This window comes from Tupaia chinensis, unplaced genomic scaffold (assembly GCF_000334495.1).
Source record: "Tupaia chinensis unplaced genomic scaffold, TupChi_1.0 Scaffold000252_1, whole genome shotgun sequence".
Taxonomy (NCBI): domain Eukaryota; kingdom Metazoa; phylum Chordata; class Mammalia; order Scandentia; family Tupaiidae; genus Tupaia; species Tupaia belangeri.
The window spans coordinates 4,812,267-4,830,241 of NW_006159732.1; positions in this window are offsets into that span (position 1 = coordinate 4,812,267).

The window sequence follows — 17,975 nt, forward strand, 5'->3', positions numbered from 1 at the left end:
ATAGCCATTACGCTAACTGCTGGTTCCCGAAAAAGCCCAAGTCTTGATGCTTTCACTTCTGACCTCCAAAAACATTTAAAGATTAATTAACCCCAGTTCTCCTTAAATCATTCTAAAGACTGAAATGGAAGGAACTATCCTAGACACATTCTATGAAGCTCCATCATCTTGACACCAAAGGCAGACAAGCATATAAAAACAACAAAAAAGAAAACTACAGATACTAAGAAACCAAATCTACTAGCACATTAAAAAGATTGTAGATTGGGGCAAGCAGGTGACTTAGAGGTTAAAGTGTTGGACTCCCATATGGCTGACTGTGGTTCAAGTCCAGACCAGGTGGCATAAAAATCATTCTGGGTACATGTGCGTGCATGTCCAAAACCCCAGGAGGGGAATGGTGAAGGGATTGCACCATGGCCCCCTGGGGGGGGTGATTTCTCAGTTTCTCATTTTCTCACTTTCTCTCTCCTCTCCCACAAGTGCACATCTCTATAGCAAAAGCTTTATTAAAAACAAGATTATTTATCATGACCAAATAAGCTTTATCTTAGGGATACAAGGGTGACTCAACATATGCAAAATAATAGATGTGCTCCCACACATTAATAGAAGGAAAGATAAATATTGTATAATCATGTCAATTGATGAAGAAAAAGCATTCGATAAAAAATAATGCCCCTTTAGGATTAAGGCTTTCAGCCAAATTGATTTAAAAGTCACATTTCTCACCATAAAAGCTATATATCATAAACTCAGAGATGACATCATACTGAATGGGAAGCTTAAAGCTTTCTCACTAAAAACTGAAATAATAAGCAATATAAGGTTCACTTTCTCCACCTTTTAAAAAAAAAGAATTATTTTTATTTAATTTTATTTATCATTATTATTACTTTTCAGTTTCCTATAGGGGCATGCACACTCACCACAGAGAGACAGAGAGAGAGAAAGAAAGAGTGAGAAAACAAGTTGCCAGGTCTAGGACTTGAACCGCAGTAACTATATGGGTGTCCAGTGATGCTACCACTAAGCCATCTGTTGATCCCTGTAAGATTTTTTGTTTTAAATCTAAATATTTCTGCACTATTTCATTTTAGTATTTAAATCTGTAGTTTTCTGACATTTTTCTTCATGTTGTGGAGATCTGATTGTTCTCTAAGCACCTTACTGTAGCTCTCTATAGCTACAGGTCAGATTTCATTTTAGAAGAAAAATTCAAAGAGATGTAGAAGAAAATATATTTGCAGCAATAGGTAATTTATTGGGCTCTTCAGCATTATCAATTTTTTTCCTTTGAATGGAACCTTCCCCTTATAAAAATTTTGACTCTCACAGGAAATATTACAATATTTCAATATGTAAAATTGAGTTGTTTCTGTTTGAATTGGTCAGAGAATAGGCTTGAGGAGTAAGATAAGAAAAAAAATCCCGTTTTTTTTTTTTTTTTTTTTTGGAGAGGTTTTTACTATAGGGTGCATGTGCTTGCCAGACAGACAGAGAGCAACATAGAGACAGAAAGCGAGAGAAAAATCACCCCCAGGGGGGATGGTCACGCTGCAATCCCTTCTCCTCCATTCTCCTCTCGGGGTCTTGGGCACAAACGCACACGCGCCCGGCGTGAGTTTTAAGCCATTGGGTCCGGGACGCGAATCGCAGTTGACTACTTGGGAGTCCAGCGATATAGCCATTACGCTAACTGCTGGTTCCCGAAAAAGCCCAAGTCTTGATGCTTTCACTTCTGACCTCCAAAAACATTTAAAGATTAATTAACCCCAGTTCTCCTTAAATCATTCTAAAGACTGAAATGGAAGGAACTATCCTAGACACATTCTATGAAGCTCCATCATCTTGACACCAAAGGCAGACAAGCATATAAAAACAACAAAAAAGAAAACTACAGATACTAAGAAACCAAATCTACTAGCACATTAAAAAGATTGTAGATTGGGGCAAGCAGGTGACTTAGAGGTTAAAGTGTTGGACTCCCATATGGCTGACTGTGGTTCAAGTCCAGACCAGGTGGCATAAAAATCATTCTGGGTACATGTGCGTGCATGTCCAAAACCCCAGGAGGGGAATGGTGAAGGGATTGCACCATGGCCCCCTGGGGGGGGTGATTTCTCAGTTTCTCATTTTCTCACTTTCTCTCTCCTCTCCCACAAGTGCACATCTCTATAGCAAAAGCTTTATTAAAAACAAGATTATTTATCATGACCAAATAAGCTTTATCTTAGGGATACAAGGGTGACTCAACATATGCAAAATAATAGATGTGCTCCCACACATTAATAGAAGGAAAGATAAATATTGTATAATCATGTCAATTGATGAAGAAAAAGCATTCGATAAAAAATAATGCCCCTTTAGGATTAAGGCTTTCAGCCAAATTGATTTAAAAGTCACATTTCTCACCATAAAAGCTATATATCATAAACTCAGAGATGACATCATACTGAATGGGAAGCTTAAAGCTTTCTCACTAAAAACTGAAATAATAAGCAATATAAGGTTCACTTTCTCCACCTTTTAAAAAAAAAGAATTATTTTTATTTAATTTTATTTATCATTATTATTATTTTTCAGTTTCCTATAGGGGCATGCACACTCACCAGAGAGAGACAGAGAGAGAGAAAGAAAGAGTGAGAAAACAAGTTGCCAGGTCTAGGACTTGAACTGCAGTCAGCCATGTGGGAGGCCAGCACTAAACCATGCCACCTGCTGGCCTGCCACTTTCTCCGATATTTTTCAACATAGTAAGGGAAGTCCTTGCAAACGCATCAGACAAGAGGTATTCAAAAGATATTAAATAGGAAAGGAAGAAGCGAAATTGTCCCTATTTCCAGATCTTTTGATTATATATGGAAAATCCAGACAAATTCACAAAAAATCTCCTGGTAGTGATAAAAAAAATTCAGTAAAGTTGCAGAATACAAAATCAACATACAAAAATTTATAGCATTTTTATACACAAACAATTACAGACTGAGGTAGAATTTAAGAAAGCAATCCCATTTTTAACAGTCACACACACACACACACACACACACACACACACACACACACCTGGGAATAAACCTATCCACAAGAGATGAAAGACCTCTGTAAGGAAAACTATTTAAAAAACTGAAAAAGAAGCTGAATGTGACACAAAATATAAAATGACATCTCTTATTCCTGGATTGAAAGAATAAATATAATTAAAATGTCAATTCTACCCAAATTAATTTACAAATTCAGTATGATTTCAATCAGATTACCTCAATTCTTCTTCACAGAAATAGAAAAAAAAAAAAAAAACAATTGTAAAATTTGTTTGGAATTGTAGAAGACTTCATTATGCCAAGGCAATACTGTGTGAAAAGAATAAAGCAGAAACCATCCCACTACTTGACCTCAAAATATATTACAGAGCAGTTATAATCACAGCAAGATATCGTCACAAAAACAGACACAAGGAAAGGGAATCCAGAAATAAGCCCCAAAACATATAGCCAACTGATTTTTGACAAAAGACACAAGACCGTCTAGTGGGGGAAGAAAAGTCTTTTCAACAAATGGTGGTGGAAGAACTGGATATACACCTGAGATAAATGAAACTGGACCCTATCTCTCACCATAAACAAAAAATAAACGGAAAATGGATCCACAATCTAAATTAAAACCTCAAACTATAGAACTACTTGTGGAAATCACACGGGAACCACTTCAATAAATTGGAGTAGGCAAAGATTCTAGTAGTAAGTCCCCTAGAGCACAGGCAACATTTTCAAAAATAGACAAGTGGAGTTGCATCAAACTAAAGCATAGAGACCAATTGGAGATATTAGAGACAATGTGGAAGGACAGTGGCAAATGGGGAAGGGTGAGAGGAAGGACATCAAGGGGGAAAAGAAAGAAGCAAAACGTTTAAGGGACACAGAAATGGGTAATTATCTGTTGATGATAACAAATGTGAGAATATCTTTAACTGGACTAATACACTGTGTATTCATGCTGGGAAAATTCGTTTTGCAAACTGTAATGATACATAGTGATTGAATATGTAAAAACAAAAACTAATAATAGTAATAAAAAGAAAATGAAAATAAATACTTAATTTCTTTTTATCTTGCTATGGTTTGAATGTGTTCCCTACAAATTCATGTGATGGAAACTTAATCTTCAATACAAAGATAATTAAGAGGAGAGAACAGATGAGACTTTTAAGAGGTGATCAGGGCATGAGGAGTCTTCTTCATGAATCAATTAACCCATTCATGGCTTAGTAAATTAATGAATTAATAATGTGTTATCACAGCAGTGAGTGAGTTCTTAAAGGAATGCATTAATTCAACCATGAATTATATGAAAGCCAGCTTCATTCTCTTGTTGTTTTCATGTGCTCTTACCTCCTAATACCATGTTATGATGGGACAAGAAGACCTCACATAGATGCTAATGCCATTCTCCAGTATTTCCTATCCTCCAAAACTCGAAGCCAAATAAACTGCTGTTCTTTTTTTTTTTGGAGAGATTTTTTTGCTATAGGGCGTGTGCGCTTGCCAGACAGACAGAGAGAGACAGAGAGACAGAAAGCGAGAAATCACCCCCCAGAGGGGATGGTCATGCCGCAATCCCGTCTCCTCCATTCTCCTCTCGGGATCTTGGGCATGCATGCACACGTCCCCTGCGTGAGTTCTAAGCCACCGGGCCCGGGACGCGAACCACGGTCAACTACCTGGGAGTCCAGTGACATAGCCATTACGCTAACTGCTGGTTCCCAGCTGCTATTCTTTATAAATTATCCAGTCTTCAATATTCTGTTCTAACAAAAGGAAACACATTGAGACATCTATCCTTCTGTTTGTTATAGGACAGATAGTGCCTTCTATTTAAGCTCAACCTTTCTAAGAGAGTACTCAGTAAATATAAATAAGAAGTCGTAAAAACTATTTTTTTCTCTCTCTCTCTTTTTCTTTTTAGTTATTTAAAAATCAACACCACAACAAAAAGCTAAATATTGAAAATCCTCAAGACTGTTTTTGATTTTCTTTCCTCTCAGACTGTGCTGTTTCTCTAGGCCAGATTTTTTTCAGACTTAGAAATATTGACATATTAAACCAAATAATATTTTTGTTCAAGTTTGTTCTGTGTAATATAGCAGGCTTACACAACCTTCTTCTTTGTATCTATCTATCGTATGCCAATGGCATCTTCTTCCCACTTGTGCTAACCAAAAATATCTTCCATGTTGCCAAATGTACTCTTAGGCATAAAATTGTCCCCATGGTGGAAACTCCTATATTATGTGATATATATCATTGTAGTCAGTGGATTTTTTTTTCTTTTTGAGAGATTTTCACTATGGGGCACGTGCACTCGCCAGACAGACAGAGAGAGACAGAGAGACAGAAAGCGAGAAATCACCCCGCAGGGGGGATGGTCACGCCGCAATCCCTTCTCCTCCATTCTCCTCTCGGGATCTTGGGCACACACGCACAAGCGCCCGGCGTGAGTTTTAAGCCACCGGGTCCGGGACGTGAACTGCGGTCGACTACCTGGGAGTCCAGTGACATAGCCATTACGCTAACTGCTGGTTCCCTGGATTTTGTTTCTTAACACTCTACAACCTGGATGCCCCTTGTTTATATCCATCTTTGGTTTCTATATTTGAATTCCCAAGCCATTTATTTAACCACCATCTCCGTATCTTCATGAGTAAACCTCATATTAGACTTACTCAAAACCATCCTAAATTAGGTTAAATGCCTTCTTACCCTCATACTTATCCCTCTTTCATTTGTGAGCCTTATTAAATTGGCCTGTCTAGTTACTTGTGTCAGAAACATTGGATTAAATCACCCATCTGGAGTCAACCACTATTTGCTGTTGATTATCACTCTAAAATCTCTTTCAAATCCAGGTGGTTTTGTCTGTCTTTATTGACAGAAACATAGTACAGACCGTCATTTTATCTAACTTCCGGCTGTAGTAATACCTCTCAGACACTCTCTGCCCTTTTAATGAAATCTCTATATTGAAGCCAAAACAATCTTATAAACATGAATGTTACTCTATTGCTTAAATCTATTTTTTTGGACAGTCTTGTTATATCAAAATTCTCCTGTCTCAGCCTCCCAAGCATCTCGGACTATGGACAAGTGCCACCACACACAGCGTTTTTAGTGTAGCCTGGAAATGGAATCCTGGTCTCCCATGCCAAGTAGCTATGTCAACCAACGCACGCTGCTGCACTGGGTCTTCATTGTTCTCATTACCTTCATATTGAGGATCAGAAACTATTTTAAAGGCCGTGGAATCTGGTCCTTGCCAACTCATTATCATGTTTATCCACTCTCCACTTACTGTTTTAGCTTTATTATCTTTCCTTCACTTTCCTGAATGTGCCACTTTTTTTTTTTTCTGAAAGCTATATTCCAGAAGGTCATTTTACTCCTAATTTTATGTAACAACCTCAAGGAAGTAGTTGGCCTACCTTTGTGGTAGGCAGATACATGGCCCCCAACAATATCCATGTCCCAATTTCAGAAGTTATAAATACGCTCCAAAGGAATTTAAGATTGCAGATGAAATTAATGTTGCTAACTAGCTGAACGTAGAGCAAGTGATAATTCTGAGCTATCTGGGACTCAGGGTAGTCATAAGATTCTTTAAAAATAGGAGAAAGAAGAGGAGCTCAGTGTGAGAAAGACGTAATCCATTATTGCTGGTCTCTAAGATGGAAGAGGGTTGTGAACTAAGAATCATGAACAGTCACTTGGAGATGGAAAAAGACAATAAAGAAATGTTTTTAGGGCCTCCAGAAGAAATGCAGTCTTGACGAATGTTGATTTTAGCTCAGTATACATGTGAAACTGCTGACTTGTACTACTGCAAGTTAGTAAGTTCGCATTTTGTAAGACAAATCAGATTGTGGTGATTTGTTACAACAGCAATGGGAACCTAATAAGATTTGCTATATCCATCAGACTTTATTTTTCTTTCTCACAATCTTCTTCATATACGATGACATTCCGCTTTGCAGATTGTGTTCAAGTGATAACTGTGCTGTTCCTGTCTCTTGCTCTGTTTCAATAAATGTTTGAGCATTGATAAATATGTGTGGAGGAAAATCTGAAGGAGTTTTGCTCAGGTTCTATTTTTTGCCACTAAGGTGATCACACAACTTTTTTGTCTCCTGTGTCTCATGGACTCTATGGGGAAAAATACATCATGTATGTATAATTTTTTTCACTATTTTTTGAAATCAGTGAAATGAAACATGATGAATAACTTTGAAAATATTAAAGCTTAATATGAGTGAAAATTTTAGTTATTTACAGCATGTAGTGAGAATAACAATTATTTTGGTTAATGAACAGACACCAACTGAGCACCTGAATTTAATTATACAAAAAATGGTTACTGCTTACAACTTTCAGGCAGAGAAAATAAACACCATACATAAGAAACCCAGTTCTCTAAGGAACCCAGTTCCCTATTGAAATTTTAACTTTCAGAGTTGAGTGATAGAATGGGACAAAAATAAAGACTTGGTAGTACTGGGCCAAAGGGTGGTATGAAGGTTGAGGTACTGAACTCCCACAAAGTTTTGAGTACTGGACCTGGCGGCTAGCTTTCTCACTTTTCCTCTCTCTCTCTCTCTCTCTCTCTCTCTGTATCTGTCTCATGAAGGCACATGCCTTATAGCAAATTTAAAATAATAATAACAATAATAATAATGAATCAATTAATCCTTAAGAAAAAAAAAGACGACTTAGTAGTATTAACTAAATACATGTTGATAAGTGAGAAGTGTCATGGGCAGCTATCATAATAGAAACTGTGGAAAATCCCAGACTATTGAATAAAAAGTTCTGCCTGAACATCCTGTAATTTTTTGCATCTTCATCATGTCAGTGTGTGCAGATTTTGTCAGTAATTTAGGTTTTTCCTTTGTAGTTAGTTCCCTAGGTAGTTGAACTAGCTCTTTAAAATCTGATCTTGTTTGTTTACTTGTTTCTTTTTGTTTGTTTGTTTGTTTTTAATAGAAGATCATTTAAAAATATTCAAAAAGCCAATTTGGAGACTTTGAGACTTTGTCTTTTTCAGTTGTGTTTTCTTTTCTTTCCTTTTTTTTTTTTTTTTTTTTAAGTTTTTTTCGTTCTTTCATGAGAGACAGAGATATCCTCAGTACGGTCTTGAATCTGCTCCAAATTTCAGCTGGCTCAGATTATGGGACTGTGTGTGTCCATGGGCCCAGCAGGTTCATGGAGGTCTCAGAACTCAAACATTCTCACATGGGTCCAGTTGTGTTTGCTGCACCAAATGTTTAGGCAACTGGTTTGTATTATTTTTGACAGAAACAATTTTTTAATAAATAAGCCACGTTCTGGAGAGCTGAAAAGCTAGAAGGACACTGTGGGTCATTGAAGTAAAAACTGCAGGTAGCAGCTATTATCTTTAAGACAGGCCAAACAAAGAGAAGTGGCTGGCATTATTATAATTCAGAAACTTGGACCAAAAATTTCATGGCATTAGGCTCAGTCCCATGAAGAGAGGCCTTGACTAGCTGGTGTTGGGATCTCTAAGCCCAGAGGAGGGCGTGTGGTCTTAGACCTAGCCCTCTTAGGCAGGCTTGCTGTTTCAGAGATGTTTTGAAGAGTCATAATAAAGGCAGTCCGTGAGTGTTGGGAAACCCAGAGTAAAGTCAACTGCAGCTACTGGAACAAACTGCTACTGCTGGGGCGGAGGAGAATCACTAAGACATCTCTGACAGAGACAAGAAGCAGTGAGTCTCTCTCTGGCCTCCTGACATGCCTCCAGATCCTTCCTTGGCAGAGTTTAATGCAAGTCAATGTTAAGGTGCATGTGTGGTGTATGGTAGTCCCAGTGCCAGCATACTAAGGTGAATAAAAGATTGCCTCAGCCAGTCGCTTGCTTTAGTAAACAGCTCAGCACATTCTAGGTATACAGAAGTCTGGGAGTAAGTGACGTGGGATCTAGGAATCTTTCTGACATCATGCTGACAGTTTTGTTAAAGGGCTTAAGATTTCCCCTGATACAACATACTCACCACTCTACTTGTATAATCATGGGAGGTCTTGACCAGGCATGATGAATGCATATAACATATGTGTCCTGCAGAAACAATTTTTTTTTCCCTGTTACAATGAATTGGCTGCAATACAGGTGCCATGTTTTGTTGGAGGTAAAGAACACGGAAAACTCTTAGTACTGTTCAGATTAATTTTTTGCTGTTTCTTTCCTTTTATCTTTCTTTATTTTTTTAAAGAGGGATTTTTGCTATAGGGTGTGTGCACTCATCAGTGAGACATAAGTGAGACAGAGAGAGACAGTGAGTCACAAAGTGAGAAAATGCCCCCACCCCAAGGGGAAGGGCCACACGACAATCCCTTCTCCATTCTCCTCCTGGGATTTTGGGCATGCATGCCCATATGCCCAGTGTGAGTCTTAAGCTGCTGGTTCTGGGACTCAAACCGTTGTTGACTACGAAGGAGTGCAGTGATGTAACCATTATATCATCTACTGCTCCCCCTTTTCTTCTTTTTTAAGGTGCAATAGTACTTTTTTGGTAGGAACAAAATATAGGAGTTACTGATTTGTAAGTTTGGTTTCTAAACCATTTCTGGCCTTTAGACCAGCAGATGGCAGAATGGTTGTGTCATAGTACATAGTTGACTATGGTTCAAGTTCCAGACCCCGAGGCTCAAAATTCACTCTGGGCACATGTGTGCACGTGTCCAAGATTCCAAGAGGAAAATGAAGGAGAAGGGATTGTGGTATGGTCATTCCCCCTGGGGAGGGAGGTGATTTCTTGCTTTCTATCTCTCCGGTGAGTACATGCATACATGCAGCCGATAGCAAAAATCTCTCTCAAAACAAAACAAAACAAAGCAAAAACAAAACCTGACTGGTCTCATTATTTGCCAATGTTCTCATTGCTTCTGACTTTTTTTTCTCTGCAGGTTCTTTGCTACTTTGTAATGGGATATTTTAGTTGTGCATGATGTCTCAATATATATTAATGTTCATGATTCTAACAAATACCTTATTGCTATAAATCTTGGTCTTTCATAAAATATTGTCTAACAATATTCCTTAGAGTTTTTTGTTTTCTATTGACTGTTTTCTAGAAACTTCTAGGCTGTTGTCTCCATTTTACCTTGGCATGATTTCCTTATTATTTTATGATTTTCTTTTGTTTATTTGTATGTTTGTTTTGTTCCCACCTCAGTCCTTTTATCCCTGAATTCCATAGGTGGGAAACAATGAATAAGTTTTTCATACATAATTTCTACTAAGCATAATGAGGGTTAAGATTGTGACACTCACGAATATAACTCCTGCCGTTTTCAAATCCCAGAGGACCCGCCGCTATTTTATTCTTCCTCTCTAAGCTTCTCAGTTCCCCCTTTATTGCCCATTTTGCAGAATATCAGAGCTATTCAATCTAATCCTGTTAGTACATAAACCAATCTTCATTAGAAGCACCCCAGGATTCAGATTCAGCTTCCACTCCTTGCTCGTGGTCTCCCCGTCATTAGGCAACTTAGTGTCTAGTAGAGCGGTCTTCTGACTTTTGAAGGGATTAGGTCAAAGGGCACCCTATGGTGTAAAATCACCTGTGTTTAAAATTGCACAGGAAAACCTACCTAGCAGGTCCCTGGTAGAGATGAACTCACATCTCTGCTGTAGTCATTGGTTGTTCCTTTCCCAATGGCAGACAATCACTGTTTCGTCTGCTGAGTGGAACAGAAGCATTAACCATGCGCCACACACTTACTGGTCTTGTACCATTTAAAACAATGAAATTGCAATCTATATGTCAAGATGATCATAGTGTTGGAGAGTGTACATGAACTGACAATTGAAGCTATCTAATTTAAATGAGCATCTGATTTCATAATAGCATATATGAGCAAAGTGATCTCTTATTTATTTATTTATTTTTTTTGAGGGAGAGTTTATTTTGCTATAGGGCACGTGCGCTAGCCAGACAGAGAGACAGAGAGATAGAAAGTGAGAAATCACCTCCCGGGGGGATGACCATGCTGCAATCCCTTCTCCTCCATTCTCTTCTCGGGATCTTGGGCACGCGCACACACATGCCCGGCATGAGTTTAAGCCACTGGGTCCAGGACTCGAACTGCGGTCGACTACGTGGAAGTCCAGCGACATAGCCATTACGCTAACTGCTGGTCCCAACAAAGTGATCTCTTTAAAAATCACTTTCACTAAGGTTTGAATGTCTGTGGTCCCAAATATTCAAGAGGCTTTTCTTTATTTTTAAGAAAGAGATTCCGATAAAGTATTCTTCTGTCCTTTGGGTAGATACCAAGGAATGGGATTACTGGATCATATGGTAGTTCTATTTGTAGATTTTGGAGGAATCTCCAAATTGTTCTCCACAGTGGTTGGACCAATTTACATTCCCACCAGCAGTGTAAGAGAGTTCCCTTTTCACCACACCCTCTCCAGCACTTATCATTTTTTGTTTTTTTAATCTTAGACATTCTGACTGGGGTTAGGTGGCATCTCATTGTTGTTTTGATCTGCATTTCTCTTACAATGAGGGATCTTGAGCATTTTTTCATATGCCTTTTAGTTTTTCGTATGTCGTCTTTAGAGAGTGTTTTTTTTCCAACTCATTCTCCCATCTTTTAATAGGATTGATTGTTTTTTTCCAGAACAGCTGCTTGAGTTCCTTGTGAATTTTGGTGATCAGTCCCTTATCTGATGCATAGTTTACAAAAATATTTTTCCATTCTGAGGGCTGTCTATTCACACTAAGCACTGTGTCTTTTGCCATGCAGAAACTTCTTAGTCTGATGTAATCCCACTTGTCTATTTTGGGGATTATTGACTGTGCTTTTGTGGCACTTTTCACGATTGCTAAGTCCTGGAAGCAACCCAAATGCCCACGAACTGATGAATGGTTAGAAAAACTGTGGCACATATATTCAATGGAATACTATTCATCCATAAAAAAACAACAAAATCCTGGCTTTTGACAGGAAGTGGATGAATATGGAAGACTTACTGCTGAGTGAAGCAAGCCATGCTATGAAAGAGAGGCATTGTATGTCTCCACTTAATATATACCGTGTGTCTGCACTCTATGACTGAAACTAATTGTCTAAAGGATATAGAAACGCAGTATATAGATGTAAATACCAGATATAGTGTGTGTGAAAGAGGGTCTGAGGAAGGACATTTGGGGGAGGGACAGGGAGGAAAAGCATTAGTGGCACAGAGAGGTGTGGTATTATCTGTTGAAGATCTTTGTGGTTTTATCGACAGTGCTGGGGAGAGGTGTTCACCTGTTGAAATATCGATTTTGTAAGACAAATAATAATGTGATTGAATGTATGGAAGAAAATAAAATGAAAATAAATAAATTAATAAAATAAAAAAGAAAGAAAGAGATTCACTGGGGCCAGCAGGTAGCATGCTTCGTTAAGATGCTGGACTCCTACATGGCTGACCCCTGTTTGAGTCTTAATAATTCTGGCTTGGAAATTATGTCAGGCACATGTTAATGCATGCTCAAAATCCCAGGAGGTGAATGGAGGAGACAAGGTGGTAACATAGCCATCTCCCCCCTAGGTGGTGGTGGTGGGGGTTTCTCACGGTCCTTCTCACTGTCTCTCTCTTGCAAGTGCAAGTCCCCTATGGCAAAAGAAAAGGAAGGAAGGAAGGAAGGAATAAGAAAGGAAAAAGAAAGAAAGAAAGAAAGAAAGAAAGAAAGAAAGAAAGAAAGAAAGAAAGAAAGAGGGATATTTGTTTACCTCTGAATAGTAAGATAGAATTAGCAGGTATGTTTGAGCCTGTGACAACAGAGAAACTTCTGACAATCTTGAGTCACCTTCATTCCCCATATGTTCAATAATAATTTTTATTTTTTAGGTTTTTGACATAGGGTGTGTGCACTAGCCAGAGAGAGAGAGAAAGAAGGAAAGTGAGAAATCACCCCTAGGTGGGATGGTCATGCTGTACTCTCTTTTTCTCCTTTCTCTTCTTGGGATTCTGGGCATGCATGCCCAAACACTCAACATGAGTTTCAAGCTACTGGGTCCAGAACTTGAACCATGATCAACCAAGTGGGAGTCTAGTAGCTTAATCCCTATTCCACCTGCTGTCCCCTGTTCAATAATTCTTAAACACAAAAGAAGTAAATGGTCGGTTAGAATGGATCTGAACAAGGGCCATCTTCATGGGCTGGTGGTTAAGGCAGCTGGATCCCACCTGGTGGACAGCGTGATTGAAGTCCTTACCATGGTGGCTTGAGAAATATACCAGGCATATGCAAGTATGGCCAAAATTCCAAAAAAGAGGGAGAGATGGAGAAGAATGAATTGTGGTGTAACTGTGCCCCACAGGGAGTGCTTTTGCCCCTTCCTCTCTCTCTCTCCAGTGGGCGAACATGCCTTCTAGTACAGACATACAAACACACACATACACCCACATAGAATGGATCAGAACGAATTTCCTTCGCTCCTGTTCTGGTGCCTACCTTATAATAGGCTGTTGTTCCCCGTATTTATCAAGTGGAGATTGGTAAGAGTCCAAACGCTGGATCCTACAGATGTGAAACTTTTCATTAGGCAATTAACTTTCTCAAGTTGCAAACACATTCCTAAACCATCTTAAACTACCATTTGTTTCCCACAGAGCTTTAACACTTTGAAGAGAACTACAGAGCACCTAGCAATTTCATTTCAGAAGGGTTTTATATATGACAGAAGTGCAGAGACACCAAGCTTTGGCTGCCTTCCCTGGAATTTGCTAGAGCCACCTGCTGGGCTCATCATGGAGAAGCTGCTCTTCTGGCCTCACCCACACTTAGTCACATTGCAGTCAAGATGATATTTCAGGGAAAACACAGAAATTCAGTATCATTTCAGTTACGTGGGATATTCCCATTTGCCTCTACATGTGAAATCATTTCTCAACTGTTCTTAGATTTTTGTGTGGAGCTGTAGTCTATTGCTCTTATTCTTCTACCCCCTCATCCTCTCCCCAACAAAAAAGTTCATCAGAATGGAGTTTAAGCCATCTTTATGAAATGAAGAACAAATGAAATATAGATAACACTGTATTAATTCTGAGGTTTCAATGTCCACAGTGTGGGTGGTGTTTAATTTATTCATTTACTTTTGAGAAATTTTTGTACTTCCTGGAGGGACAGAGAGAAACAAAGAGATAGACAACAAGGAATCACTCCCGAGGGGATGACCATGCAGCAATCTCTTCTCCTCTATTCTCCTCTCAGGACTTTGGGCATGCATGCACACATACACAGCATGAGTTTCAAGCCATTGGGTCCAGGACTCACACTGCGGCCAGCCATGTGGGAGTCCAGGGATATAACTATTATGCCATGCACTGGTCCTCATCTGTGGTGCTTTATGAGAGAAGGTCTCACTATGTCACGGTTGTCCTGCCTCAGCCTGCAGAGTAGCTGGTATTGTAGACATGTGTCAATGTGCCTGAATTTTTAGTGGAACCAGTAAACAAACCCAGAACCAGGGCTTCTCTGTGGCCTCTGCCTGCTGAGTAGCAGCATCCAGCATGTAGAATGGACCCCGGACCACAGACCTGTGCTTTGTCTGCAATCTACTCACATAACCTACCCCATGAATAACACCTGTTAAGCTGACTGGATCTTGGAAAGGCCACATTCACTTTATTTATTTATTTTTTATGATTTCCTTTCACAAGGAACAAATACCACAGAGAACCCAATGAAATGCTGAGTTGGTTATTACCTTTAAAGGTCATTCTAAGTAGAGTACCATATTACTCAATGCTAACGTGACAGATTCACCTTAATGGTCTGGGGAAATGCCAAGTACAATCAATCAGGGTTAGGGACCTTATTATATTAGCTTAGCAACTTTTCTATAAGTGTGACTATTTTAAGAGAAAAAAAAGTTTGAAAATAAAAATAACCAGGGATCAACAAGTGAAAAGTTATTTCTTGCTTTGGACGGAAGAATCTGGTGGTGGTGAAGGTGTTGATGATAGCATGGGAGATGCAGCAAGTTTACCTAATATAATTGCGATCTTTATGAACTGAATGCCAGATCATAATGAGAATTAAAAGGAGATATTGTAACCTTTCCATTCAAGTGAGAGTTTCTATTGAAGATTTATGCATTTTTTTAAGTTGAAAGCTTCTAAAATTACAGTCTGTCTTTATCAATATGATTGTCTGTTGATTTGCCTTCTCTCAGCTTAGCCACCTGTGGACACTACCGGGGAAAGGAAAGAATTAATGTTGCCCTTCTTTCCTCGTTGCCTTTCTTTTCTTCTGGATAAGGGTTTTTGTGTTTGAGAATTTTCCTCCAATCTTCATGCCAATTTATCTAGCTACACAAATTCACTAAAATGGGCAGTATAATTGATACGATTTTTACATTGAAAGCTTTGCCATTTCTAGTGGATTTATAGTCTGCTGTTATTATTCATGTAGTGCATTAAATATGCATGCCCTTCTGAGCGCTCACACATTCATTTTTATAGATGCCACTGGGCTTCAGTAGTGTCTCATTAATAGCTTTTTGCAGATAATCCAAGATACATTGTAGTTTTTGTTTCTGACAGAAAGGCAGACTACCTCTTATGTTCTACTTTTGAAGTTTGAGAAAGTTGGAAATGAAATTTCATTGAAAAAAATCAAAGCGAAAGGAGTTTATTCAAATGGTAATGGTTTTGCAGGTAAGGCAAAATGGAATAAAAAAATACATTCAAATTTTCCTGTTTTGTTATGAAGAAAAGTTGATGATTCCCATTTGACAGATGACAACACATGAAAGAGAAGGAGTATATGACTTTTAAAAAGTTTATATTGCTGTTATGAGTGAAAGACAAAGCAAGAGACAGGAAGAAATGGGAGAGAGAGACAACCACCTTCAACAGGGTCTCACATCCATGTCCCCTGTACCCTCAAGCCTTTCCCAGGCGACCGGGACTACAGGCAAAAGTGGACACCAACATGTATAGAGTGACCTGGGACTTGAACCCTGATCTTCCACATGGCTCCCAGAATTGCACTACTGCTACTATACCAGGACTGGGCCTCACTTTTGAAGCTGTTCAGTGAGGCCTCGTAATGTAGATGCCTTGATAATTATAGTATTGGCACCTCATTTCCTGAGTTCCTACTATGCGTGAGACTCTGCACTAAGTACTGGCATCATCGTAAAAATCTTAACACGGAGGTATTACTATTAATCCTGTTTTAGAGGAGAAACTGACACTTGTATTATAAAACTAGGAAGTGGTGGATTCAGGATTTGAATCTAGATCTGTCAGTCACAGAGCTTCTATGATCCAATTGCTGGTTTTCAAATAAAAGTTTTAAAAATGTGTGTAAAATTGTCACAACATTTGATTTATAGAGGCTTACAATATGAGTCCTAAAGGTTTGCAAATTTTGTGTCCTTCTGCGTGCTAGTACATTCATTTTTTTTAAAGAATTATATTTTGAATTTTATTTATTATTATCCTTTTAAAATTTAACCAGAGAAAGACAGAGAGGGAGAAAGTAAAACAGTGGGCCACCAGGTGCAGGACTCAAACTTCAGTCAGCCATGTGGGAATTCAGGATCTTTTCTTTTTTTTTTTTATTTCAATTTATTTATTTGCATTCATTCACCGTACATCATTACAGCATACAAAAGGAGATTTTCCATCCAGAGTACACTGTATATTGTCTCGATCAAGCACATCAACAAACATGTTATTGTCAGCAAATAATTTTCCATTTCTTGTTTTCTGTATGTTTTGTTTTTTTCCCCCATCCTTGATTCCCTATCTCTTACCCTCTGCCATCTCCCACTCTCCTCCCTCACTGTCTCTTGTATCTATGTTTGCTTTCTATACCGTTTTCCCCCCACATTTTACCGAATTACTAAAGACCTTAATTTAGGGTCTTAACCACCATGCTACCTGTTGGCCCTCATACATTCTTTTTTTTTGGAGAGGTTTTCACTATGGGGCACATGTGCTCACCAGAAAGACAGAGAGAGAGACAGACAGAAAGTGAGAAATCACTGCCCCAGCAGGATGGTAATGCCACAATCCCCTCTCCTCCATTCTCCTCTCAGGATCTTGGGCACACATGCACACATGCCCTGTGTTAGTTTAAACCACTGGGTCCGGGACTTAAACCACGGGACTACGTGAGAGTCCAGCGACTTAGCCATTATGCCATCTGTCGGCCCCCATACATTCATTTTTATAGATGCCACTGGGCCTTTCATTTTTTTTTTTTCTACTTTCTTTCATTTTGTCTCTTTTTACTTTCTTTCATGTTTGCTATAGGACATGTGTGCTCATCAGAGAGAGCCAAAAAGGGATAGAAAGAGAATGAAAGTGAGAAAACAGAGAGGATTATCACACTGATATTCCTTCTCCTCCACTTTCCTCTCAGGATTGTGGGCACACACATACAACATGGTTGTCAAGCCACTGGGTCTGAGACTCAAACCCTACTGTCGACTAATTGGGATCCAGCCACCTTAACCACTATCCACAGATTGGTCCTCAATTTATTGTTTCTTATTCCAAATCACCCTTGAATTCTTGTTCTCCCATACTGAATGGAAGGAGCTCATTTAAGCACTTGGTTCAATGTTGAACTTTCCCAGTGGAAGGCACTGAATGGACATTGCAAAAGAAAGATTTTTCTTGCTGTTTCTAATAACTATCATAGCTCAGTGGTATGTATGTGTGAGGGCATCCTACAATCTGCATCTAAGCCATGCACACAGGAAGCTTGGTCTCATGGTGACCTCATAGACCTGGCAGGGCCTAGTGATAACTCTCTTGCAGCTCTTCTGACCCAGAAGACAGTTGTTCCTAGCCTCCTCCTATAGCAGTGCCCTGCTCACAGACTGTGGCTCTTCTGTAACTGGAGGATTTCTTTCTGTTGTCAAGCAACTGTATCACCTGTTCCCTGAACT